We start from the raw sequence: 26,696 nt of genomic DNA on the forward strand, positions 1-26,696 counted from the left end.
TCTTGAATTCTTCAGGACCCTGTCTATGCCAAAAATAGTGTGTCTTTAGCCTCATAAATTTGTGCAATGTGCCTGGCTGTGGGGCACTTGGCATCCTTATTGGTAATTGCTTCAATAACCTCCAGTATTATTTTCTACATCAAGAGCAAATATTGTGCTTCTGATGTATCTTTTTTCATTAGAGCAAACATTACAGCAGTGCTTATAGGCCATGCATCTACTGCACCTATGAAATTCCAAACTGTTTCCATCATCAGTCACTCACTTTACTCAAAACTATTATGTCTCTAATTGATCTGCTTCTTCTTAATTTAATGTTGGGAGAGCTGTGTATGTTTTTATGTATTTGTCTTATTTCTGAGACTATCCCAGTTTTTTAGGTCTCGCCTGCGAACGCAGCGAGAAGCGCTGCTGTCCGCAGCTAGATCTATTGTTGCTGACTTGCCTCGGAAGTGGGACAGGAGATGGGCACGCGCAAGGCTTTTGGCGGATTTGAGCCAGTGTACGCGCACGTGAACACACACGCAATGTGCACATCTCCTGTCCCGCTTCCGATAACATGCCAGCCCCGTTGGAGGCTCCGTGTGGGCTATTGTTGGCGTAAAGTGTAATTCTGAGCAACTATAGCCCACACGGAGCCCCCCCAGCCCTTCTTTAGTCACCGGGCTGCTCTTCTAAGGGAGGCTCCACCTCACGGCTGCAGCACTTCTGTTGCGGGGCTTCCCTGCAATCCTGGGAGCCCCACGCTGCTGTGGTCATCCTCGGCCGCCGCATTCTTCACCAGGGCCCCCTCCTGGGACCCGGGGCTTCTCTTCACTCCAGCCGCCACCGCGGGGCTCTCCCTTCAACATGGGAGCCCCGCGTTAGCACGGCACGCCGGTTTCTGTTTTTGCCGGAGCAGGCCCCGCCCACGTCCCACGCAAGGGCGCCTGACTTCCGGCTTGTTGGAAAGAGTGACTGAGGCAGAGCCATGGGTTCCGTAGGGTGGAGTAACGGTGGTGGGGGCGCCCCCGGATCACTCTGGCAGTGAAGAACTAATCAGACACTAATGGCACAAACAGTATAGCGTGACACTATGGCCGCCACTGCAGTGTTATGCTGCAATAGTCTAGTTACAGGCGGTGCCATTGTTGGCCAAAAACAGTCTGGACGCCGTAGCCTCACTGTCATTAGTATTTGAGCCCTGTTAGTAGCTGTAGCGCCCGTTTTACAGAGGGAGCGACCAGTGAAGCGTTTAGTTGCAGTTTTTGCGACTCCTAAGAACTAGGCGCTAGGTAGAGCCATGACGTCCCGGCTGCCCGCCCCTGACAGCGATGAGACTGCCATTGCCACTGACTGCACCCGCCTGCAAGGGGATCTCCATTATCCTGTAAAAGTGCATGCAAGTGCCGTCTGCTCTGTGAAAACCCAGAGCAGTGGCTCTGTATTTTCACATGAATGTGCTGTCTGCAGTGCAGCACGAGTTCGCGGCTGCCCTGGGGTAGCGCATACATCATAATAGTGTGCATTGTGATTGTTTGCGCCCGGCACACCTTTTAAAAGGTGCATCAGGCGCAAACAATCACAATGCATAAAACGGCCCCCAGATCTCCTGAAAACCAAGGCCAATATCCGACTTTGCAAATCTTTTGTGGGTTAATAGCTTTAAATACTTACTACACCATGATCTTTTCTTCTATTTTTTATTACTAAGCTGTTGTAGCTGCAGCTTTTCTAACCAGTGAAAACCTTCTTCTGTTTCTGGATTTATCACTCCCTAGTAAATAGTGTGAAATTGTTGCTAGATAGCATGTCTTATCTCTTGATCCCGATTCATAAGAGCTGATCTTTCTTCCTTCCAGATTACCTTGATTGTGTGCTGAGTTTTGTCCGATGCAATCCTACTTTGCTTTATAACGATGTCTGTTATTTTAAAAAGTATACTGTTATTTCATTTCCTCCATATGTCCATAAGGTCTGATTCTGACTTGATTTTCTTTAAAACTGCACTCCTTTTAGTCGTTTTCGTGTGTGTGAGTCCTGATTTGATCCATCAGTTTTCTCATCAAGTACAGTATTGAGATTATAGGCTAATATATAAGGCGATGCAAACAGAGCTATATTTAAAAAAAATTGTAGCAATCGGTCTCATCTTGTCGGTCTCATCTTGATATGGTTCATATATTGAAATATGGGTGAGCTGCACTCCCTGAACCAAGGCAAATACAATTGCCCATCTCCGTGTGGGGGTCTTTTTGCTTCTTAAGATAATTATATCCTTGCCTATGAGTAATAATAGATGCACGCACTTATTTATGTGGTTTGAGTTGAGACTGTTAAGCCATCCACCCAGCTTACCATCAGCCCCTACTTTACCTCTGTTTTCATGAGGTGGGTTTCTTGCAGGGGTATTATGCCAACTTTTATCCTAGTTTGTGTATTTAACTCTGTTATTTCTTTTTGGGTGATCTTCCAGTCCATTTCCATTCTGTGTCCATAGTTTTAGATAAAAATTACCCAGACTAAGAATATTCATTCATGAATGTGCATCCTAATCACTGGCGAGAGGAGTTTTTAATAATTTTATATTGAGGTGCACCCCTTTCCTCACCCTTTGTGACATCTTAGTCTTTCTGACTCTCCTATTCCCCCTCTCTCCAAATGTATCCTTCCATGCAGAAGATGTTTCATCTCTCCATGTGATGCAGTTATTCACAGGCCTCGAAAAATCATAAAAATGTTACCAGACCTGCAGTTTTAGTGACTTGAATAACCTACTCGACCTAACTATAATGCGCTTGACCCATTAACAGAGCTTCAAATTGTGTGGTCCTAGACAAATATTTTATATTACAGAGTCGCCTCTTTATTATTCATTATCACATATGAGAGCAGCTTCAAATGTGTGAGTTCAAGATGTCTGCTTTAAAAAAACCTCTTAATTGATTTAATAGACGAAACCTTTGCTACGTGTACAATTAGAATCTATCTCACATTAAGGGTACACATGACCACGACTGCCTCTCAGTTCACTAATAGCATTGTTATCAAGATGAGGGACCAGGAATGATTCTCAGTTCATGTTTAAAAACTCTCATGTTTAATAAATATGTTACTAAAGCATCAAGTGGTGGTGAACTGACAGCACATATTCCATTTCCATCACACACAATTACAAAAAATTTGCTTTCCTAACTACTGAAATATATTTTGAAGTATTTGCACAGTTTATTTACAAGATATTTAAATGTTGTGTGTTAGAAACAAAATGTCTTAAAAGATTAATCCCTTTGGGAAACCCAAATTTCGCACACCAATATCTCACTTGTCACTCAAATCACAAGAACCAAAGATTGATCCCTTTTGGAAACAAAATTCGCACACTAAATTCTCACTTCTCATTCATCCCACAGGAGCCAATCACAATGACCAATCAATCAAATGTATAAATGTTTATTCATCATATCTTCAAAGTTCATTATGACACAATTAAAAACAAATAAAATAGAGCAATCCGCTCTAAAATTCAAAGACAATCCCCCAATGATGCATTCAAAGTTATTGTACAGTGATTTACACAAAATAATATATGTTAAAAACAAAGTGCACAATAATTATGAGCATCAACATTGACATTCCATCCTAAAAAAGTTGAGAATGTTAGTCTATTATATAATGCATTCCCTAAAAAGAACAATTATTCTTAAAAATGACCAAGAAGTGACGCGTTTCGGTGGCATCACCGGTCCAACCACCTTCTTCAGACTTTACAATGACAACATTAACATTCCAGCACTTTGAATCTATATAAAACACAAAACAGTATATGTATATATGTCCATGTAATCATACATATAAACAGTTAATCTATTTTTAAATTTAAATTCATTTCTAATACTTTACATAAAAATGCATACTAACTAAATAAACATGCACATTACGATTGTTGGCTCAGTAGCACTCACACAACTCCTGTATTACATGTCATCCTCATTCTCACGTGGGAGACTCTTATGTGCCCCCCAGCAACAAACTCACCATCCACCGACACAAAGGCCTATTTTAATTCATCCTTCTGATGAACACATATAAGAATGTGTTATTTGTATTCACTTTCATGTCGGCGAATAACCTCCACCAAGGGTCTATTCATACTCAGTATATATTCATGCTTAATTATCACCAACTGAGCTAATCAATGGCTGATAATAAACCACCCCCAAATCAGCATTAACACTCATGGCAATCACAACCCACAGTGATCTGGGCGTGTGGTACGAATTCGGGGAAGAGGTCTCCCGACTTTCAATCTTCAGGAAGGCTTCACTCGGGATAGCTCCTATTTCTAATAAACACAAAGCAAAGGATATCGTTCAGGTCTCATGTTCCCCATAAGGTTTATGGCTCAACAACCCAATAGTCCTTATAACCTACCCAATTTATTACTTCTGTGGGTGGTGCCAACATCATTATCAACAACCTCCAGGCCAATTTCAAACTTCTCCTTTAGGCTAGTTTTCATCTAGAACAAAGGGTACAGTGAATATTGTTAAACTCGTTTTTATCTAATAGAGTTGTAAGTATCTTTCTCCATTCTTTAACTAATTATAATTCTGGCCCCCAATTCTACAGTGAAAAAGTTTACCTTTTAGTGGATAGTATGAATTCAGAAGTGGTTATTTTGATGGAGCAATCAAAACAGTTTGCCTCCCTTCGTATCTGCCAAATTTTCATTGAGCAGGCACCCTGCAGTTAGGGGAAAATAGACAGGCATGTTTATGCCCATCGCATCTAGTAAAATCTGCATGTATGCATAGTTATAAACTGCCCCTCCTAAGTTTGCAAGTCTCTTAACCGTTTCTAGAGAACTATTTAAAAAAAGAAAACATTATGCCCTATGCGTATGATTTATTATTCAATAGTAGCAAGGCTGCACCCTAATTTTAAAAAGCCTACACCCGACGCTTACCGGGATTGAAAAATCTCCGCGTCCAGCCATGTGTCCGTATCTATGTCTCAGTGGGTCACTTTCCCTGTTTTTATCTTCCGTTATCGCGCCAAAACTTATGGTGTATAGAAAGGAAAATAGGACTACTCTATTCCCTAGTCCCGGCCGCCATCTTGTAGCAGGGCTAAATACTGCACTCCCGCCCAGCGCCGTACAAATAGCCAAAGTATTAAATGTATTACCCTATATATAATTTCAAATAACCTCGGGTTTCCATAAAAAGCATTTTTTATATTTACAATACTATCAGCTCTATGCTGGATATTAATTTGGTGCAAGTTATTTTTAAAGAATTTGGATTTAGCAGCAACTACCACATTCAAGGTTCTTCTCTGTGCTTGCAATATATTAAACACTCAGACACTAACGACGTACTGCATCAGCCACCATCTTGGATTGGGAGGTAGTGTAATCTCCCGAGTCAAATAGATGCAATTCATCGTTACATACTGCGTTCGTATATCCATTCCTTTATTGCAATCTCAACTCTCTCCTATCATTTTTAATCAGCCAATATTATTAATAGTCGACCCCAGAACAAAATAGGGTGTTTCTATAAATTAAAACACTACATGTTAGGACAAATGTACTGGTCTAATTCATTCTTATTGCTGTCTAAAGGTGATATATATTGAAAGGGTCATCACTAAATTATTATATTAAAAAATAACGTATGTCTATGCACTTGATAAGGAGTAGTGAGTTATAATTATGCTTTTACAGTTATATTCAAAGATATGGCAATTATCCACACAATAGATACGATTTGCCTGACCACTCGCGGAGCTGTTCCTTCAATCTTATTTCAACAGTCTTTCCCATTCCTCTCTAGTATTAAGACCCTTTCTAATTGTATTAAAAATTACATCTTACAGTTTTTCATTTCACATTCCCTGTACAGCACTTTGCAAAATCCTTCAACTTTGCAGTCAGAGAAAGAAAAGTAAACCCAAACCTCCAGGATAAAATAAGCAGCAAACTGTAAGAAAACACAAGTTGACATTTAGCCGCTCTCGTTGAAACGTACAGCAAGTGTGACAAGATAAAAACAGTATTTCAAAATATCTTTATTGGTCATTCTTTTTCTGAATGAACAGAATACATGTTCTCTGTCAGCTCTCCAGAACAGGCCAGTAGATATAATCTGACTCGCCATAGCAAGTGGGCAGTGAGGCCTGATTCAAACATAGCAGTATGGAAAATTTGTAAATACAATTATTATTTCCTTTTTAAAAACAACTAAAAAAACATTTAGATAATTGTGCTACTCTTGATTGTCATTAGCATGTCCGCTTCTTTGGGATCATTTTTTCCCACAACTTTTAGTAGAGTGGGAAATATCATTCAGACTAATTCCTAAATTCTTAAACATATTCATCTTATTCCCAAATCCTATTGACTCTCCTCAGTTGTTGATCAATGAAATCACATAGCAAACCCGTAGTTCTTCACCTATAGCGTTTGAGCAACTAGAGGCCTACAATACATTTTGCTTTAAGCAAAAAGATGAAAAAAATTATTTGTATTTTTCTGTGTTTTGTTCTAGCTGGGCAGTGTCTAAATGGATCTCTGATAATCTCACTTATCTTGTCCTAGACATCTTTTAGAGCCAACTAGCAAATTCACCACTTGTTTCATATCTATACCTTTTTGCCTCTCTGGAATACCCTAGATGCGAAGGTTTTTAATTATTTCTGGTTTAGCATTGTTTCAATTTTATCTGACAAGAATTGGGTATTGTTTTCTAATTTAGATAATTATAGCATGGCCATTTTTAGGTTGAGCCTAAGGGCAGCGCGCATGCGCTGCTCGCTCTGCGAGGCATGGTGTATTGGAGTATGCTCTTGAAGCCAAGCCCACTCTCCGCCCATATTTGTTATTGGCTTATGTCCTTGCCCTTCGTAGATTTTGGCTTCTGATTTGTACCTAGGCTTGTTAGTCCCTCCTTAGTACCGCCTTGTCTTTACTTGTAACCTCCCACATGGACCGGCCATTTTACTTTGGTTGTTACACGATACGCTTACTAGTTGGCGAGCACTATTTTTTTTAATGCTCTTCCTCTATTCCGCCCACGGCAGCGGAGCGCCCACCCGCTTTGTTTTAAATTGTAATATATTTTATTCAAATTACAGCGCGATCCCCTTTATAGCGGACGCGCTTATTTAATATACGGCACAGTCCGCATTCACTTTAGCAGCCACGCCTATTTAATTATTCATTTACCAGCGCGGGACGCTTTCACTTTTAGCGGCCACGCTAGAAAGCTTTTGACATTCCTTTTTTTCCTTCTAACTTTGGGTGAAAGCACCATACACGCTTTAACTATAATGGTGGCCACGCCCCTTTGTTTGGATGCTGCTCACGGTAACCTGAATATGCGAGCAGCGTCTACAAAAGGGGCATGGCCACAATTATAGTGGTCTCGCATTTGCGAGAGTTTGAGCTCTTGGCATTAAAAACAACAATGCCTTTTATATTTGTGTTCCTTTTAAAAACACATAAATAAAAAGCATTGTCATTTTCAATGCCAAAAGCTTAAACACTCGCAAATGCGAGACCTATTGCATTGAAAATGCGTGTTTAATGTTTTGACAACCAGGTATAAACTTTGTGTTCTTGAGTGCAGTTTTTTGTTTAAACTACATGTTTTGAATCTTTTTGGCACTGTTGAGATCTTTCAAACTTTTGTAAAATCGCCAGTCTTATTTCGAATTGATTTTACATTGCAACTACCTTCCTTACTGTGCCTCTTTTCATGGCTTCAGTTCTTACTAGTACACGTTCCACTAGCATTTTACCATCATTTCTGACCCCCAGTTTTCTCTTGAAAGAGAGTTATGTGAGTTTGTCTGAGTCCATCTGATTTTTTGTTCAATAAGATTCGTTACTTTTTGAGTTCTTCAACAGAGTTTTCTTGACTGACGGAGGCCTTGACGATATCAAGGGGGCATGCGAGGGCATCTCTCTGAAAAGATTTCATGATGGATGATGGTTATATATCGTTTTCATAGGCGTTGGCCTTGATAATGTCGCTCAATTGAGCTTGTGAACGAAATCTGAAGTTTTCCTACTCGGGGTGAAGAGGTAAAGTGGATGTCATGTTTCTGTAATCGTTGTGGGTCTTAATTTTCTTAATCTCAAAGATGTGATTGACCGCTGTGCACTTGTTAACTACCTGTGGGAGTGTAGAATCAGGCAGAGGGTTGATGACAGTCTTGAAGAGAGCTTTGCTAATGTTTGCCACTTTTTGAGGGCTAGTGTTTGTGTGCTGAAGTTGTAGAAGATGTTTTGGATAAGGTAGCTGTAGTTTACTGTGGTGTTGTACCAGGTCGTCATGGGCATTGGCTCTTCAAAATGTCTTTTTCTGGCAGCAAATGGTGTGCTAGTTCTGAGAGTTACTGGGTGTACCATGGTGCAGAGTGTTTAGGATTGAAACATCTTGTTTTTGATAGGATGTTATGGTTTGCTTGTTTTTTTCATGGCTTTGTTGAATTTGTCAATCAGAGTGTTTACATCTCTAGTGGGTATTAGGTGATCATGGGCTGCTAGATTCTTTCTGTCAGGCATCCATAGGTAAATGTTTAAAGGAGAGAAAGGATATTCTTTCTCTTTTTGACTGGATGCGATGCAAAGGAGTGGTGCAGGGAATGAAGAAAGTGAAGGCTTAGTGAGTAGTGATATAGGGCCCTTGCAACGAGGAGAGAGAGTGAGGCTATCATGATGAGGTTGAGGGTCTTTTCTTTCTAGTGGGTAGGTTTGTGGTGTTGATGGATTTCCAGCTAAATGATTCTTTCATTGTCTTACTGTGCACCTGACCGTGGACATTGAAGTCTCTGAAAAGAAGGGGCGGCATGTTGAATAGAAGCAGTGGTGATGAGTAAGATAATTCTTCAGTGATCTTGTTACATCAGGTGGGGGGATTGTGTGGTATGTAGGTAACATTGAATTAGACTGTGCATGGTGAAATGGGGATAAATTAAATGACAACCTTGAGGATGTGTGCTTTGGTGGCTGTGAGCTACTTTTATGTGCACATAAGCTATGTGGTGCCATCATGTCATCTCTGTCAAATATGTGAATAAGTGCAGTGTGTTTGTTTCATGAGCATGACTTGAAATGTTTGTATTCTGGCTTGTGGGAGGGCTAATAAGTGGACCGAGGTGTTTGGTTGGTGTGTAGCAGCAGTGTTGTATGTATTTTGCTTGGTCTGGGTTTGTGGCAATAGTGAGAGGTATAGTCTATAAATGACTTACTTAAGGTGCAGGAGTTCTGGTCCTAGGCCCAGTCTAAGTTGAACAGGCACCGACAGGTGACACCCTTGTCTTGTTTGCCCTTCTCTAAGCTAAGTCCAAAGTGCGACAACAGGAGGAGCAATAAGAAGTATGGGTGGAGGCAGACCGTCGTACACTGAGGAAAGTTGGAATGGGTAGCTGGTGAAGAGGAGGCAGAACATTTGCACTGCCTTCGCCACCCGCAATAGTTAGCTTGTATGAATGTGAGCACTGATGTGCAGGTACGATTGGGCAGCATGCAAGATATGTGTAGGAGAGTGGAATCTGACTAATGGTTGCCCCCAACTTTTTGCCTGGTATTTAAGTGGTTTTTGACTAGTCTGGCTGGGATCCTGCTATCCAGGACCCCAGCCTATCTGCTTTCTCCCTAAAACTGTTGTGAGTACTCTAGGTACAAACATAATTGGATGCTGGGCATGCCCTACCAGTCCCTTGTAGATGGTACCCTAGGTACCCAGGGCATGGGTCCCCCAGTAGGCCTACCAGGGCTGCAGCACTTATTGTGCCACCCTGGGACAGCCACCCAAACTGACACCACCAGGCCACTACTGTAGCCTGGGTAAGGTGGTGCTAGCACCCCTTACAGGGATGTAGGTACCCTATGTCCCATACCATACAACACATATACTCTCATAGGTCACCCCTATGGCAGGCCCTGGTAATCCTACAGGGCTGGGTGCTGAGGTATGTGTGAGGGGGGACCCCTACGTGAGTAGGACCTCTCTGCAACCTTCATAAAATCGTTACTGGGTTGTTTGTAGTGTAGCCATACCATATACTCTTAACCGCATTATAAGTTATTGCGTCATCGCTGTAACTTAGGAATGGCTACACAGAACCATATCGTGTTTGGTGTCAAACATGAAGGAATCATACCCCCAGTCCAGCCATGGGCATGGGGGCACGATTCCCCCTTGCTAGGAGGGTGATATGGGAAAAGCGGTAGAATTTGGACACTAATTTAAAAGTGCACATGTACCACAAAATGGCTACTGTCCGCCACCTACACGACTCTGGCTGGCTGTTGCTGGGGAAAACCCCAGCCTCGCCATCTGGACAATAGGGCTCCTGTGGCAGGGAGGTGCCAGCACCTCCCCAGACAGGATATGTGGATTGGAACAGGGTGGGTGCACCAAAATGTCCTTTCAGAGTTGCACGTAGGCAGCTGCAGAGCCCCAATTCTGCATACACCGCCTGGAACCGGTTCAGGGGCGTCCTGCCCCTCGCCCAGGCGGGAAACACACAAAGGGGAGTGGGTGTAGCCACCCTTTCCCGCCTCTACTCTGATTGGTAGGCTCTATTTTGGACCATCCCCTAATCTTGGGGATATATGGGAATAACTTTGCCCTAGAGCCTTAGATTCGTACAGGACTTCACAGAACTGACCTTCGACGAGCTGCTGCCCAGCTGACTGAAGAAATCTCCCTTGGGATAAAGGAGTTATCCCCCTGCTTGGCAGGCACCTAAAAGACTACAAGTTTCCCGGTTGGAACTTCGTTGCTCTCACGACCTTCGACGCCTTCCAGCAACCTCGAGGTGGGTCTCCAGTGCATCCCAGCGTCCTGTGAGCGTGCCCAGCAAGTCTGAGCACCCTGGACCACGTGGGTGTCGAGATCCCCGCATACCCCGAGACACCGGCCACCTCTTGTCCAGCACACGACCCCGACCAGTGGGGAAATTGTGCTTTGGCCCATTCTTGAGCCAACCTTCAAGCAGCATTTGTGCCGACCCTCAGCTCCCTGGCCCGCTCCGGTGGCCCGTGGGAGCCCTTTTACGCACTCCATTTTGCTGCCTTCCGCGGTCCCTTGTCTCTCGACTCGTGGGCCCTGACGGAGGACAATCTTCTTTTCTAAGAGTTCCCCTGGGTGCTCCAGGCCTGCTCTACGCTCCCTGCAAAGGAGAGCACCCTCAGACCACGTGGGTCTGCACCAGCAGCTGCTTTGTTCATCTTGCGTGGGTTGCGGTTGCCAATGCTTAGTGGATCCAATCGGGACACTAACACCGCAGCGACCCTCAGCCGACGTGGGACAGTCGCCCTCCAGAAGCTGGCCTTCCTTGAAGCCTCCCGGAGCCCGTGACTGCAGAGCCCAGCTGTACCTTCCACACCTGAAGCACCCGACATCCACGAGCTCCTTCCTGTGAGCTCCCTGGTCACTGTGCTGTGACCCAGACTCTGTCCCCTCTGCTTTCAGGTTCATCTTTGTCTTTTCTTCAACTTCAATCTTCACGACTTCAGCGACACTTCCAGCTAGCAGCAGTTTGGACTCCTTTTCCATAGAAAATCAGCCCGCGACCCGACACCAGAATCGACCTATGCACCCGGCTTCCCTGGGGCAGGTAACAGTGGTACTTCGGTACTTCCGTGGTGGTGGGCTCTCCAAAGCCTTAAGTCTCAAGCCTTAACTTTGTACTGTTGTTAGAAGTGTCCTTAAACCTTAATTATTCAACCGCGACATTCTCCATAGGCTAACATTGCGATCCCGACAGCAACTTCTCGCACTGCACACGCCTCCCGGGGGTCCCCTTCCTCTTAACTGTGGGTGGATTCTTAAGGGGCCAGCGATCCTGAATGCCCTAGGCATTGCCTGTAGAATTGTCGTGGTTCTTATACCACTATTTTAGTATATGGTTTGGTCCCCCCCTGGGGCCCATTGATTTCTGTGCTATTTATTGTGTTTATAAATGCTTGTTTGAAGTGTAACTTTGCCACTAGCCACATAAAGTGACTGTGGGATTCTGTCTAGAATAAATACATATATTTTATATATATACCTGTGTGGGCTACTCTTTCATTTGGTCATTCAAGAGGTTATTATGGTAAAACAATAAGCTTAACACTCCTTCAAGACTTAGCCTGAAGGCTGCTCTCCACAGCTACCACTAGGATAGCTTTCTTTAAAGGTTGTCTTAAACCTACCATCAATAGGAGTCGAATTGGACTGGTGCAAGGTGTCCCTATAACTAGGAACAGCATATGCCAGGCCAACTTCTCACAATATGCATAGGCACTGTAGGAATATTTATTTTATCTTTCATCAGTGTATACACTCCTGAACCAATAGTTGTCAAAGTGCTTTGGTGCCTTTTCGGGGAGATTTGTGGTGTTGCTTAGACTGTGTTATCCAGCCATGCTTTTCGTTTATGGACTGGGGTATGAAAAATATTTCTCCTTTAGGCTATCATTTTGAGTGGCCTAAGAAACTGACCTGTTAGTGAAGGGGCGGGAAATTCCAGTCATTTACAAGTGGTTCGGGAAAGGGGCCGGTACCTCAACTGTAGGAGGCATCGAAAATCCAACCCCAAGGGTTCACTAAGAAATTAGAAACTGCTGGGATAATCCGTATTTCTGGATCGGAATTTCTCTTTTAGTGACTTGTTTTGGCCCAGACTTTTATAAGAATCTGTATCTTCTTTTAACAGCTGGAAACTCCAGATGAAATTAAACATCTCACAATTCTGTAACTGTTTTTACCGGCCCCAATTACATTAAGTAGTTGTTTGTAATGAGGGCCAGAATGGTAATTCCGAATTGGGTAAAGTAAGGACTGCTGTACTTTATTAAGGTGAAGCAGAAATGTTAATTTGTAATGTGACTTTACTGCCTGTTCTGCAGAGTGAAAGATGAGTGTGCACTGTAAATACAGACACTTGTTTTAGTAGTTTTTTTAATGAGACTTGACATAGGAGTGATGTATATTTCTAATCTTATGTTTGTATAGATTGTAGCAATGTTTTTATGTCTGTTTCACTGCGAGCTTCTCTCTCTTTTGAGAAGACTCTTTGGGCAATGGAACGTGCACAAGAGAGACAGGTGGGGGAACAGAGGATGTCTGAGTACCTCCTGTCTTTGCTGCTGGTCTCATTGTATTTTTAAAGCTAACAAAACTTGTGCAGGCCTACCTGCTCATGTGCGCATGACTGCTACATTGGCGGACAAGGATGAGATTGCACAACCTTTTGCAGCCTCCTGGTTTGAGACTGGTACCGTTGAGCTGGAATATTGGTCGACTGATTACCGTCTTTGGGCTGCATTGTAGGTAAAGAGTGATGCAGTGTGCTAGTCTGAGGAGACACGAATGTGTGTTTTACCTTTTGAAAAGAAGGAAAATAAACTATTAAATCTGTAAAGGAGTTCCAAATCTGCACACAATAGAATTCAGTGAAGTTGGACATTTTTACACCCTTTTGGTAAAAACACACGTGAGGACATAAAATCCCTCAACTAAGTGAAGAGCCCACTGACCAAGAATCAATAATCACCTCACACTTTTAGCTAATTCAACAAGGTATTCAATCATAACGTGGATTCAGTCAACAAACCATCTGTCATCTTACAAACACCAGGCAAGCTACCCATACAATGGACGGATTGGTAAAAAAATGTTTTACACCTACTTGTAAGTAATAGACTGTGGGTTATAGTTCAAGTACAAAGCATTGCTAATGACCTGCTTAGGTGCTTAGGCACAGAGAGTGCTTGATTTTTGAGAACGACTGCTCGGTTAGTAAGGAACCACCTAACAGACCAATGCAAGGATAAGAAAATAAAGGAGCAACTATACTTCAGTTGGAATTCCACAGTGCCAGAATTCATTTGAATAGCTCAATTACAAGTACAATAAACAAAATGTGTGTGATGGCTTAGCATAAAATGGAAGAAGCAGAGAAATAATTAGTCGAAGCAAATGTAGTCAAGACAAAATACAAAAGAGATTCTGGGAAATAAAACGAGACAAGAGCATGCAGATGTATAAACAAATGGACAACAAAAGTCTAGACAAACTTTGCTGTGGATGTGGGAGCCAAACACACCTAGCATACAAACACCGTCTTGCACAAGATAGGAGATGTGATAAATGCAATAGAAGAGGACATTTTGCAACAAAGTACAGAACAAATAACAAAAACAATAGGAATGTTCCAACTGTGGAAAGGGCAAAGAATACAACACAGTAGAACTACAAAACTTAATTTTTTCATTCAATGGAATGTAGTAAAAAGTTTACAAAATAAGGTTTGGTCTGAAAAAAACATTATTGAGACGTATTTTTAAAACGTAATGGTTACAGTGTTGGAGCAATACATTTGCAAGGCTACTGGGATGCGAGAATAGAGTACAAAGAGAACAGAGTGTGGGTCTGGTGTACATAGCAGAAAAGCGACCAGCAGTCCCAGGTTGGAGACCACACTATGACCTGGAAATGACAATTAAATCAGGATTTGAAGAACAGGTTTTAGTCATGGAGAGGAATTTTGCTAACCTTTTGGAAAAACACAAGTGATTGATGGTAGACTCGAATTAAAACTGTATGACGATAAAATCATGGGAAAAAAGCAGGAGCACTCTCAACAAGACATCAGCTCAAGCCAGTTCCAGTGACGCTTAAGGATGAAGTTAGAATTTTTTTTTTAAATGGCGAAAAATCATGTAATTGAACAGGTAGGAACAACCAAATGGCTTTCACCTGTGATGATTTTTAAATGAACAATGGAAAACTCAGTTATAGTGTAGATTTGAGTGTAAATAAAAACATATGATGAAGCCTCTATCTGTCACCGAACATAAACAACATACTAATTATATTAAGTGGTTCAAAAATCTTGAGCAAGTTGAATTTACTATCTGCATACTAAAGATCAAACTCTACCCAAGCCTCAAAGCACTTCACAACATTCATAACTTCAGAAGGCGCTTATCAATTTAAAAGATTTATCATTTGCACTTGTAACAGCTTCCAAAAACTTCTGTAGAATCTATTCTAAAGCTAGAAATATATTCAGTACTTTCAGGACGTCATCCTTGTGTATGAAGTAGATAAGAAGAACTCAACAGAGTACTAGACAATGTACTGGAAAACTTGGAAGAGGTACACTTCTTTTCGCTGTAGTCAGCCTCCCTGCAATGTCCTATCAAGTAATCCATTGCATTTTGTTACCTCCCTCTACTGTGTTATTAATTTGCATGATGCAGGCAGCATCCTTTGGCACCATAAATACATTGGCTTTTCCTGCCAGCTCAGAGCAGAAAGAAAATGTCAGTTTGGCAGGAGCATTGGCTGCCATCCCTGCCTTGTGTTGTTATGGGTTGGTAATGTGGTTACTCAGCTCAGGTTTACCATTGGCTGAGGACTGTCCTTCTCCTGGGGGTTGGGGGGAAGGGAGATTAGAGAAGAGTGTAGGACCTTCTTTGGGGAGTGTAGTATGAGTCTCCTTTGCCTCTATCGTGCTGCAGGGTTTGGGCAGGGGCCTGGCTGTGCTCCCAGCGTCTGCCACTGCAGCGGTTTCACCAGGTGCACAACTGCACTGGGTGAAACTTGTGCTAGACATTTTGGGTCCAGTGTTTGCAGACCTTGGATTGCCGTACCTGGAAACCTCAACCCACTCAGAATGAGAAGTGGAGAAATTCCACCTGGGTTTACTGTTCTGTGTGAAATACTGCCACTCAGTAAGTGTCCACTTGAATTATAAGTATTTGATATCAAACACAGGATCTGTGGGAGAGGATAAGCGAGCAGCATTATGAATTAAATACCGCCCTGCAACCCCCCTCCCCCTCCAGGCATTAACCAAATCCTAAAATGTCCGTTAAGAACTAGCAGCGAACCATCATTAAACAACACTCTATCTAATCCCCTTTAACTCGTCCCTACTCATTCTGCTTCTTCATACTTTCCAGAAAGGCTTTTATAGCATCTAGATTAGAAAACACATGCCACCTCGCCCATCTTGGTTTAGTTTAAACCTGTCCTAATGTTTCAACCAAATAATGACCTTATTGTTTTTCTGTATTTCATCCTAACCAGCTTGCTGGGTTCAACTCTTGGAATAAAAGAACTCTGTGACTCCGATAGAAACCTTACTAGCTATTCAGACTTCCAGAGCCCTCCGCCACGTAAACTGATTTTCTCTATACACTTAGAAAAAAATTCCTTACCTTCAATTCTGGTTGGAGGTTTTTCTATCTTCTATGTGTGTCTCCATGATCTATGACCATTTCTCCTACCACCACCCATGTGTGAGCTTCCATGCTTCCTCCACATTTAAAGTTCTACAGTCCAGTTGAGTGCCTTGATCCTTGCCCCTTTTTCTACTCTTAGTGTGTACCCTGCAAAGCACCTAAGTAGACCCTTCCTTTACCACGATGTGACTTTGTACTGGTAGTCGTGCATACTTGAATCCTTCATCAAAATGCATTTTAAAACTTTTGACACCATTCTATCCCCAACTAATGGCGGCTGCAGCACAGTGTATACAGAGGTTAAAAAATATATATAGTATGTACAATGGGCCAAATTTGCTACACCAGTCCTAAACATCCAGGTCTGAACATGAGCTCCACTAACCATGAGCAGAACAGGTTGGATTTTTCCTTCCTGCTCAATGTTCAACAGCGCATCATTAAATTTGGGTACCACATTAGGAAATGTAATGTAAATTGCCTCCAGTGACAGTTGCTGAAAGTTGTACGGTCCAGGCCCGCCATTCAGTATTACAGCTCTAAAATGCAGCTGCTTTACGGACATAGATAGTAAATTACAAACATGAAGAGTTTTTGCACACAAACGATGGTCAACAGGTTGTAAATAGGCATGGAGGGACTTGAGGCCGTACAAGTGGGTAATATGGCATGCTTCTAACATTCCACAAAGTCATAAATGTTCCTTACGTTCTCCTTATGTTTTCATATTTCACTCTAAGCAAACATAGGTTTGTGAGCTTTTACGTTTGGGACAGAGCCCTTGGACATTGTGTACAAGGATAGATTTTCTCTCTTCTTTAATCCCCTAACCCAGCAAGTCCTCCATTAAGATACACTTTTTACTGTACACCTGCTATGTAAATTCTATAGTTTTCAATCTCCAATTAAAAAACAGTTCTCACATATCTGTTGCTTTAAATGATTGGAAACATTTTATCTAAACAACTTCTTTATTCCTTTTGGTAGAATAAGCTTGAGTTCTTAGGCGATAAGACCAACTGGATCTGACACTAGCACTATAATCCTAACTCTTAAAGCAGACTATTTTGCTGTCCCTCAAGACACGTCTGGGTAATGGATTTCCTGCTTTACAAGTAGTGATTTTCCCCCTACTGTGCATGGAATACACGACCAGCACAACCTTGACTGCCAACTTAGTTGTTTTTGCACTAACACAGCTGGTTGGATTGCATGATTTACGTCCCTTATAATACAAGGCGCACACACAGCTCTGCCATTCACCTTCCTTGTAACCATCTAATAAATTCTTGCTCTCTTTCTGCTCATTAAGATAGATATTCCATGATTGCATGTAAACACAATGAATGTGAAATCTGCCATATGCAAACTCTATAGTTTGTTGCAAATGCATATGTTAAGCAGTTAAATCTAAGTTGTTTTCAGAGCTGGCTGTGAATTAATATGTATAGACATTTAGTGATAGATTACTGTTTTCTTGTGACTAACTCCAGCAATGCAATAAAGATACTGCTATAAATGTCTCTTCATCAGCTCATGAACTTCAAAAGAGACCTATTGCGCTAGACTTCCCTGTCTTTCTTGTAGAGACAGTTGTAATTAGGTTTAGTCACCTGCATTTCACACTTTCTGCTCGCTCTGGGAGTAGGTCTTGTGTAGTCACAGATTACAAGTAGCAAGTTATTACAGTAGAGTAGCTGTCATTTCCTTCTTCGAGGTGATTAGCGAAGTCACAATTAGACTGCTAAAAGAAAAGTGAATGCAGGGTTTTAGATAGTCACTGAGGTTTCCCTACATTATAATTCTATCACCTAACAAATCGTCCTATTCTTCCTCAGTAACTCATCAATTAAAACTCAGGTAATTTGTACCGCAATGTCATTCAGAAGCTTTGTGGTAAATCTGGCGATCTCAAACACCTCTTCCATACCCTTACTCCGATCTTCATTGGAGTTTCATTTGTGAACTAAATTTTGGGCCACTTAGCTCAATTATCATTCAGAACAAGACCTTGCAAATTGTAGGAATACTTGTACATCTCTCTTTGAAATCCCCAGTAGTAGCGCATGGAACAGGTATAGTATTTTCAGTACGGTTGCCATCCGTACAGCTGCTACTTGGCCAAAGCAGTATATCTGTTGGGATCCCCAATTGGCTAATTCCATCTACACCATGTGGATGAATATAACCTTAATTATGTTCAATGTATAGGGTAAGTGGCTACCACTTTGCCTAGATATTCAAGATTTCTCCTCACCCACTCAAAATTAGTCTCAGTCTGCACAGTTTGTATAGCCATTGGAAGCGCATTAAGATTTATACTCTCTGAATTTGCCAATTTATTCCTCAATGCTGATACCATCTGTAATTCCCATAGTTCTTTCAGCAGTGCTAGAATAAATTGCTCTTGGTTGATCACCGTTTCTATTCTATCATTGGCAAAAGCTGTTCCTTTAAAATGATCTCGCCCCAAACTTCACTCCTCTTTGTCTGGTATGTCTTGCACTCATTGTAGAAAAGGCTCAACAACTGGTACAAACACGGGTACAGGGAGCATCCCTATCTAGTGCCTATTTTATGCTAACTATCCAAGCAAGCTTGCCATTCACCAGTATTCTTGCCCCTGGGTTTTGCACTGCACCATGATTCTCCTTCTAAAACCGCGTCTACCCAGCCAAATAACTTTTTAGCGACAAGTAGCAATAAGACTGTAGCTTTACCTCCTCTCCACGCAACATCTATAATGTGTACGACTTTCTTTGTTTTGTCATTTTTTTGCCTAACTGGAATGAAGCCTGTTTCATTAGAGTGGTTCAGCTATGGTAGTAGGTTGTCCAGTATTGTCACCATTCATTTGATGTATAATTTCACATCCAGGTTACAAAGCAAGATGACGAAGTACGAATTACGCTGATTAAAAACTTCTATCTCAGCTGGAGTTCGGGTGGCTTTTGAGATCATTTCATTCATCAGATGTGTTAAGGGCTCCAACAGTAACGGTGCAATTTTTTTAATAAAATTTTGCTCTGAAGTCATTAAAGCCAGGGGCCTTCGTTGATTTCAGACTTTGTATTGCTCTCAGGGTCTCTACTTTGGTTCAAGGTCTCCCATGTCCTCCTCAGATAATATTGACAAAGGAGTGTCGGATAGGTAGCTTTCCCTATCTGGTTCCTAACTTAGTTTTGCAGAGTGTAGGTCAATGTGTGAAAGCAGGCTAGTCTGGCTTCTTCAGAGATGGCTGTCTTTGTCGACTCTATGCAGATCTCTTCTATATAGTATCTGGTTTGTTGTGCTCCCAGCTTGGCTGCTTATAGATGCTTCACCTTGTTTGCCTCTATGTAATATTTGTCATTAAGGTGATTCATGGTCTGTGTCTGTGTCAGTCAAGTTCTATGGTCATAATCAGGCCTGTTATAACTAAAACTTTGCCAAGCCCTTTACTAAGGTTGTGTTGTATTTACTATTTTCTTCCTGGAGTTCTTGTCACCATTTCCTCTTGTTACTGTTTATCTCTAGCAGCCTCAGCTTTAAACAGTCCTTGTATTATTGCTTTTGTAGCAACCCAGGAGTTTGCTGTGCTTATATTTCCTTCAACATTATATTTGAGAGAGTCTTTGATACATGAGGCTACCTTAGATCAAGTAAGTGGGTCTTTCAATATAGTTTACTTAAGCCTCGAGAGTCCTTTCTGCATTGGAGATCACTCCACTGCATGGCACTGGTGAGTGGGCCATGGTCCGATAATGTGATTAGGGTCTAGTCATCCTTCTTAACCATTTGGACCTGGCATATTTCTGCTTCTGATGAAGCATGTCACCAACTAGGTTGGTGAGCGAGGGTTCTTTTAAAAACATAGTGATTCACGTTTTTACATCCTTCTGCACTTGTTCATACCTGATGGACACACTCTTCTGTTGTTGATCTATACCAGCCCTGGGGGACTAAGAGTGGCTCCAAAAAACTCCCTCTCTCTCCTGTTGTTAATTAATATTTCTGCTAGTAACTGTATATGTTTTATGGGAGGAAGAATAGTGTGAGAAGACTGGTGAGTGGATGCCTATAGCACCAAAGGTTTATCCAATCCATAACCTCTAGTCATTTCCCAGCATCTTCAGAGATAGCTACTGATTCCCCACCAACTTTGTTTTGTTTTACTGATACTGCTTTCTTTACCACGTTGACATCCTCTTCTATCAAGAGGTATAATATGGGTTTGTGCAATTTGGCATTTGGTATGTAGAGTGAGGCTAGAGAGAACCTCCTTCCTCGAATTATGCCATTAATTGGTATCCAGAGGCTTTCTTTAAAGGCATGGCTTTCCTGAACTGTGTATCTTGCCTGTCTTACCTTAAGCATACACACCCTTCACTTTCCTTGTTGCAAAAGAAACATGTCACTCTGGAAAATACCTGGAGGAAAGCCTACTGCTGTCCCTTCAAAGGAAATGAGTGTCCAGCAGGTGGCAGACGTCAGACTAACCCCTTCCCTTAGGAAACTGATGGGCTTCACCGGAATATTGAGTCCATAGATGTTATATGCTATATTTATTGTAAGCATGTCTGGCGTAATCATTATATTTAGTGTGCATAAATGCTGATGGGTCATGCTTGAATATTCTTTTTTCTGTTGTATTCTGCATGCAGTCATGGTCGGCTGTATGTTAAGTTTGGTGGTCCACAACACCCTTCCTCTTGGCACCCCTACCTCCTTTAACATGAAGCAAGAAACTAAATTTGTCAACTCACAATTTAATATTGTTCCAATGTCATGTGGGTGCATCTGAAAGTTCAAGTGTAGGCAACTGGATAAATAAATAAAAATGATCACAGCTGTTATGTTATGATACAGGGATTTGTAAAGCTTGACTAATAAACCGAGGGGTATTCAAGTACTGGAGCAGGAATTAAGGTCATCTGGGTGTTCTTCGTTGAAGAGCCAGCTCTTCAGTTTCTTATGGAATTCCAGAAGCGAGGAGGAGGCCCTCATGTGTAGAGGGAGGTTGTTCCATGTTTTGGGTGCGATGTATAAAAAGGCTGCACTCCTGTTCTGCTTCTACGGATAGTGTTTGCGAGAAAGAGAGAGACAGAGCATAGGTGTCTGGTGGAAGTGGAGACGGGAGCTGAGGTATATTGGTCCAATGTTGTGCAGTGCCTTGTATATATGTGAGGAGTTTGAATTGGCAGCATTTGTGTATCAGCAGCCTGTGGAGATCTCTTCCGATCTTGTTGAAGAATTTGAGCACAAAACTTTTAGTGATCTTGTCAGCATCATCTTCAGTGGGGCACAGTTGCTTGTTTTTGTCGTTTTGCTTTCCGGGTCGCTCCCTTGCTTTTTATTTCCCTGCTTTGCCTTGCTGTTTCATGCCCTTAATAGATGCTTCCCTTCTCTCCTGCCCCCACCCCTTCATATTGATCGTCTTGGCATATACTTTTGTGTGGATCCCCACCCCAGTTGTCTATCCACAGCCTTATATTGTGGGGATTCTTTATGGGTGACCAGATAAGTCTTTCTTCTGGGTAGGCCTGCACACATTAGTAGTTAGTAATTGGGTCTCCCCACCTCTACTACTATGCGGGTGGACATCTTTCTCCTCCTGTGCTGTTTTGCCTACTTTGACCTTGCTGTGTTTCCTTAGTTTGTAACTCTCTTTAGCCCGGTCACCACATCTCCAGACTGCTCCAGATGTGGAGTCTAGGCCCATGCAACTGTGCAGGCACTGCGAATCAGGGAACGTGTATGGGACTTCTTTCCCTGGGTATCTTCAGCTTTTCTTAGCCTCGCTATTTTCTCTGCTTCATCCGCAATGAGCTCAATGTCAGACTCAGAATATATTTTATTGTTTAATTAATTAAAACCATAACAATAAGATTAAATACAAAAAAGTGTTAAAATGTGCATAAAAAATGTGCCTATTAGAGGTACGGGTTTCAGCAGAACCTGAAGCACATAATTTGAGTATGAGGACTAAAAACATTATGCGATACATGTGGTAACCGGGAGAAACGTGAGAACTGGTCCCTAAAGTGCTGGTGTGCTTTATCCATATATTGTGCCTGTGGTACGGAGAGGGGACATCAGGCCTAGTCTCTAAAACCATAACAATATACCAACAAGATTAAATACAAAACATCATTAAAATGTGCCTAATAAAAATTACAGCAGAACCTGAAGCACATAATTTGGATATGGGGACTGAAGACATTATTTGATACATGGGGTAACAGAGAGAGTCATGAGAACTAGTCCCTAGATTGCTGTGGTGCTTTATACAGGCGCGCAACACCCATTGGGCTCACCGGGCTTCAGCCCCCACGAGGGGTGGGGGCTGAAGCCCGGTGTGTGTCAGTCCGGCCTGAGACAGCTTCGTGGGCTGGCGACCATCTAATTGCAGCCGCACCCGAGTACTTCACAGGTCTTTAAAAGACCATTTACTTGTTAATGAGGCTTTTGTTGTGTTTTCACCCCGTCTTAGAGCCACTCTGCCTATGGCTGGAAGAATTAGCCCCCCCCCCCGAAATCTTTTTCACACCCCCCCCCCCCCCCCCCCCCCCCGAAATTTGGCTCTAGTTGCCCACCTGGCTTTATACATATATTGTGCGTATAATACAAAGAGAAGACAGTAGATTCTAAAGTGCATTTGTACTTAACCTCCAACTATGTTTCTAAAACTTTCCCATGAGCTCAATGTATCCCTTTTAGGCTTGAGGGCCCCTTCCTTATCCTTTAACCACGCGCTGGTCCATCAGACTCTTCAGGACACATGATCATGGGCTCCAAAGACACTTTTTTAAATGCATTTGATATCTAATTGACTCTGTCGGTAATCATGTTTTTTTACGCTACAGCCTCTTAATCCTGTTGTTATTTAACTATTCTTAGGGTTCGTATTCAACATGGTACACCCTTGTACTTGGGGTAACCAGGTGTCCCGGATCTGCAAGGACAGTCGCAGTTTTCCACCAACTGTCCCTGCAGATTTAAACAAATTTGGCTCACGTCCCGATATTTAGAGAGATTCCAATTAAAAGAGTGAGACACATTTTTTAGGTGTTCCAAAGCGGGGCTAGTTAGCCGCTGTTATTTATAAGTGAGCAATTTAATTTACAGGTATGATGCTGGTTTAAAAAAAACATGTAATCTATTCTCTTAGTGCCTCTTCTGGGTTGATGAGGGCCGTCTTTCTTTGCTGATCCGTTGATGTAAAAGTTAAGTCCCTCTTCTGTGTTTGCTAAATGTCCTGATTTTTATAAGTTCTCAAGATCTGGTCACCCTACCCCCTCCTGCTTTCTTTTTTCCTCCACACACTTTCTCCTTCACCCGAATTTTATCAAAACTCTTATTGGTGCATCCTGGTTTGATCCCCTGTCGCCCCCCTTTTCTGCTCTTACTCCTCCCATGTACTGTGAACTCGATATCGCCTGTAACAAAGTGTCGAGCCCGAATACAGAAAAGTCGACTTTTAAATAAACTACACTTTTACAATTTAACATAAAAGAAACAAAAATGCTTTAGGTTTTAATACAACATTACTGTATCTATCATTAACACAACGTAGGGTAACTTGGTAAAAATGGCAGGCCCCTTAAGGTTGCATAAATGCTCATTTTCGCGAGATCGGTGGAAGACTGGATTTTAAAGCAAAAATTGCTTTATCCTCTAGTGTGAAACTTCCTTTACGTCAGTGCGAGAAAATGGGCAAATTGTATCCCTACTGATTTTTCCAACGTATTCGTCTTCTAAACTGTTCCCAAATGCGGGAATGTATGATCAGTGCGGACTTCCCCATCATCCCTGTTAGCTCCTCTTACTTTCAATGGTCCCTGTCCTCCCCTATTACCAATAGCATTTCATTTCCTTAGACTCGCCGCCCGATTATTTGGCTTCATTCTGTGCATCCGTTCTCCCCGCCTTCCTTTTAGTATTGCTCCCAAAGACTCCTCCCCTACGTACTTGCTCCTCCCTTCCACTAGTGTTGCTTCGATGCACTCTATAGTCAACATTTCCTCCCATACCCGCCGACTCCTCCCCCTTGCTACCTCCCTTGGGACCACCATCCCGTTAATATCCCTAAGTTGTTTATCCCTCCCCCTTCGTTTTGTGTGTCTAATCGTCGCCCCGGTTATTTTTTCCTATGATTTATCACCCCCCCCGCCTCCTTCCGTGACCCCTCCTTTGTGCTTCTTCGAATCAGGCGCCGCTGCGGGCAGCCCTATCTCTGCCGCCGGGGTCCTGGCAGCCCGTGCAGAGAGGCCCGGGAGAGCCCGTGCTACCGCCGCCGCTCAGACACACCACGGTGAGTGCGAAAGAGCGCGGGACTCTAAGGGGGAGCCCGGTGCTGGGAGGGAGGGTTACTAGTTCCCACTCCCTGTGGGCGAGAAGGCCCCGCCTTCCTTGAGGGAACAGGGTATCAGGCATACCGGGACAGAGGCCCCAATGTACATATCGACACCACAAGGGGGGAGGGGGAGGTGGTGAGCAGTACTACCCTGCCATCATAGACAGAGGGGTGGACTGCAACACAGGACCGTAGGCCTGGGGCGGTGCACCATGAGGAGAAGGCGGCCGGATTATACGGCACGTCATCGTGGGAGCCCGGATTGGAGGAGGATTTTTTAATGTAGAAATATGCGTGTGTGGTTATGGGGATATTAGTTACATCACTGTCCATGGCACAAGGGAAGGAATGCAGCATCCTCGAGAATACGCGTGTGGGCTGGGGTCACTGGATGGAGGATCCTATGACAGGGAGTGCGAGTTCCTGGACAGTACCCTTGAGGACAATTCAAGGATGGGGACAGACACTTACCATGAGGTGGCAAAAGATTGGGGTACGTAAGGGCATATTGGACTTGGTGGTGCAGGTCGAGAGAAGCAGATGCATAAGTAGCGGATACTGAATGGGAGATCGCACCCCAATTGACACGGCTCGTTCTGCTAGGCACGACAGTGTTTCGGTCAAACAGTGAATGTCACAGTATACCCGCCTCAGTGAAAATCTGAAGTGTCATTCACTTCAATGCAGGACCCGCAATACCTGATCCATCAAAGTTACACAAGTGCCTAGGATCCGGCGTGCTTCCGATATACTGTATAAATCACATGTTGCATACCTCTCTGCCTGGTCTGCTTACTTGATGGCAGATGTAGACTGAAATCCGACTTTTGAAAGGCAGTGGCTTAGTTTCTGTTCACAACCCACTGCAGTGATTTAAAATGTGTTTGTGCTTTGCGTGAAGTTGCGTATTTGTTTTGGGAATTCTTGTGATCCCGATTTATTTGTTGATCTGACTCGTCGATTTCAGCGGTGTCCTCCTTCCTATTCTGACACGTCTAGTCTTCACCTATTCTGGTCCGGTCAACATTCCCGATTTGCACATGCCCACTTGTGTGACCAATTCAACAATTGCAAGTGCCTGGAACGTTAGTCCTACCACACACAGTTAGTTACTGTAGCTTAGTTAAGCACTCATATGGTTAGTATGGCTTACGATGTAAGCTTTTTTAGCCTGCAATTAGCCAGGACCTTTTAATTCTACAAATATGAAATGTATTATATGTTTATTTTCTTTCGTTCTGCCCCATTGGTCTGTTATTGTGTCATTCACATTTCTTCTGCCCACTACAGCATACAGCACGGCGTAATGCGCCAGCCCACTAAAGCCATTGGATAACTTCAATGTAAGGGACCACACTCCTCCCTTTTGCAAGGAGCAAATCGGACACAAAGTACTGGGGACTACCATGACAATGTGTGCTTTTTGAGATCAACAAAATATTTTTACAGTTAGCCAATGTTTTTTTTCATTGATGAGGGCACTGCAGCTTTAACAATGCCTTTTTATTTTATTAAGTGTGTTCAGCCCGTTGGAATAAGTCACTTTTGTCTCTTTATTTTTGTAAATCATCAAGGATTGGAACATGCTTTAGTTTGCTTTCAGCCTTGGTGTAGTGTGACTCGCCTGCAAAAGATCATCATTTAAAGTAACCACGTTTTTGTTACTGAGATAGAACAGTATTTGGATCATTAAAACAGATTTTTCTTTTGTAATTCTTTATACTCATGGCACTGTCACAAGCCCCTGCCTTTATTCCTCAAATCCTTTAAAGTAAAGCAACCTATTATGGCCACTTAGTTGTTCCTTTTTGCGCATTTTGATTTGAATAAAACATGTTATCATACATAATAGTTATGGCATGTACAGTGGGCGATCGATGTGTGCCCACACACAAATATTAACTGATGGGCATTGAGCTATCAACGGTGCTTCATTAGTAAAACAAGAAGTGCCAGGGCCCTCGTCAGGAGGCCACTGCAGCTTGCACCACACATTGCCCCTCCCATCGCTGCCAATGACAATACTAACACAACTCCTAATTGTCTCACTCCTACATATGTAACAATTCAGACTATTCCAGGACCCCTAGGCTAAAAACATGACCTGGGAGGCAGGTATTAACA

The 26,696-nt window shown here is 42.7% G+C and overlaps 1 protein-coding gene across 7 annotated transcripts in view; it reads left to right on the forward strand.

Moving 5' to 3' along the window:
- Positions 1–26,696, forward strand: part of BICRA (BRD4 interacting chromatin remodeling complex associated protein) — a 464,194-nt gene that overhangs the window by 59,254 nt on the left and 378,244 nt on the right. For 5 of the 7 annotated variants that reach the window (XM_085625222.1, XM_085625220.1, XM_085625225.1 and 2 more), the window contains exon 1: positions 24,395–24,530. The exons of the other annotated variants lie outside the window; for them this stretch is intronic. The gene's annotated coding sequence lies outside the window, so the exon portion shown is untranslated. Of the gene's footprint in view, positions 1–24,394; positions 24,531–26,696 lie in introns of those variants that run through there. 7 annotated transcript variants of the gene reach the window in all.

The sequence above is a fragment of the Triturus cristatus genome, chromosome 9, assembly GCF_964204655.1.
Source record: "Triturus cristatus chromosome 9, aTriCri1.1, whole genome shotgun sequence".
Classification (NCBI taxonomy): Eukaryota; Metazoa; Chordata; class Amphibia; order Caudata; family Salamandridae; genus Triturus; species Triturus cristatus.